Source organism: Nicotiana attenuata, unplaced genomic scaffold (genome assembly GCF_001879085.1).
Source record: "Nicotiana attenuata strain UT unplaced genomic scaffold, NIATTr2, whole genome shotgun sequence".
NCBI lineage: Eukaryota > Viridiplantae > Streptophyta > Magnoliopsida > Solanales > Solanaceae > Nicotiana > Nicotiana attenuata.
Window position 1 is genome coordinate 95536 of NW_017672808.1, and position 1817 is coordinate 97352.

Genomic DNA, 1817 nt, shown 5'->3' on the forward strand with positions numbered 1-1817 from the left:
TTGCCGGGATTTAGCTGTTAATTGTGTAATTCCCTTGCCGGGACATTTCTTATTATTTGTTTCTCCCCTCGCCCCGTTTGGTTGTGATTACTGTTTGGGTGAGGAAGAGTGATAATGCACGAAGGGTCCTTCCGTGCCATGTTTTGATTATATTTGCACGAAGGGTCATTCCGTGCCATGTTTTGATTATATTTGCACGAAGGGTCATTCCGTGCCATGTTTTGATTATATTTGCACGAAGGATCATTCCGTGCCATGTTTTGATTATTTATGCACGAAGGGACATTCCGTGCCCTGTTTTGATTATATTTGCACGAAGGGTCATTCCATGCCATGATTTGAGAGTATGAGAGGGAAAGCACGAAGGTTGATGTCGTGCACTTTACTTGATTACTTTTGGTGAGAATGAGAGTAAAAGCACGAAGGTTGATGCCGTGCAACTATTGATTTTCCTGCTCTCATTAATTATTGTTATTGCCCTGTTTATTACTTAAATTGTTGACTTTATATCCGGACTGTACTCCCCCATAGTATGCTTCCCTCCCTCTTAACTGTTTAATTTCTGTATTCTTCCCTTTTATTGCATATATATATATATATTGAACTGCACAGGTTGGTTTGGTAGTCCTGTCTAGCCTCGTCACTACTTCGCCGGGGTTAGGCCAGGCACTTACCAGCACATGGGGTCTGTTGTGCTGATGCTACACTTCTGTGCTCTTTTGCACAGATCACGGTACCGGAGCAGCTTTTGGACCACAGCAGTAGGATATTGATCGGGAGCTGACTTCAGTCCAGGGACTTACGAGGTAGCCTAGCTGGCGTTCGCAGGCCGGAGTCCCTTTCCATGTTTTCAGTTTGTTTTCATTGTACCGAGACAGACATTTATGCATTTTCTATTCAGACTTGTTTGTAGCACTCTTTAGTAGTTCGTGAGATAGCGACACCAGTCTTGGGTAGAGAAATGTTAAACTTCCGCATTTTTGGGTTTTCAGTTATCTATATTTTAAAGACTTCTGCTTTTATTTAAATGACCCGTTATATTTATATTGTTATTGTTGAGGTGAAATCAGGGAATGTTTAAAATGTTTGGCTTGTCTAGCTCCGTTAGTAGGCGCCATCACGACTCCCGATGGTGGGAAATTCGGGTCGTGACAGTCGCATTATGCACTCTTCACTTGAGACACAATGTTATCGATGTGGCATTTATTTGGACATCACTAGAAAAATTATATTTTTTATTACAGGAAAAGTTAAAAGGGGGACCAGTGTCTCATGCTGAGGTCTTTGCAGAGACACATAAGAAAAAGAAGAAAGACGATTCAAGAGAAGGATGGGTTGAGACACGTGCATCGGAATAATATGTAAGATCATAACTTTAAGACTATTTTCACTTTGATATTGATTTATTTATATAATCCTTATGATGATAGGCTATAATTACGTATTTTAGTCGATTATTACACTCTAATTTACTGCACTTTAATTGAGTTTGAGCTTCAATCGCTAGTGTTTTGTACTAATGGTGTGTTTTATGCCTTGTAGGAGTGATTCCGAGCTATGTACATGTTATGGAATGAATTCAAGTGAGTTGGAGCTTTAACGTTTGAGTAAAAGTTCAAGGAATTAAGCCGGGATCGTGTTTGGGGGTCAACGGATAATAGTTAGAGCAAACGAGGACTCCAGTAGGCATATTGCGCACTGTCTAGTAAAATAGATATAACTTTTTGCTCAGAACTTCATTTTGGCTGCACAATATATGGTTGGAAATCTAACTCAAAGCGCTACAACTTTCATGTTTTATGTTTTTCCAAATTCGG

General features: G+C 39.9%; 2 long non-coding RNA genes across 2 annotated transcripts in view; both read left to right on the top strand.

Annotated features, from left to right (window-relative positions):
* Positions 1-767, top strand: part of LOC109214579 — a 4141-nt gene extending 3374 nt beyond the window's left edge. Inside the window, exon 3 of the long non-coding RNA XR_002066195.1 lies at positions 728-767. This is a non-coding gene — a long non-coding RNA (uncharacterized LOC109214579). The remainder of the gene's footprint in view (positions 1-727) is intronic.
* LOC109214580 lies at positions 768-1583 on the top strand. The gene is made up of 3 exons (XR_002066196.1): positions 768-806; positions 1245-1361; positions 1543-1583. It is a non-coding gene; the product is annotated as an uncharacterized LOC109214580 (long non-coding RNA).
* Positions 1584-1817: the final 234 nt, after the last annotated feature.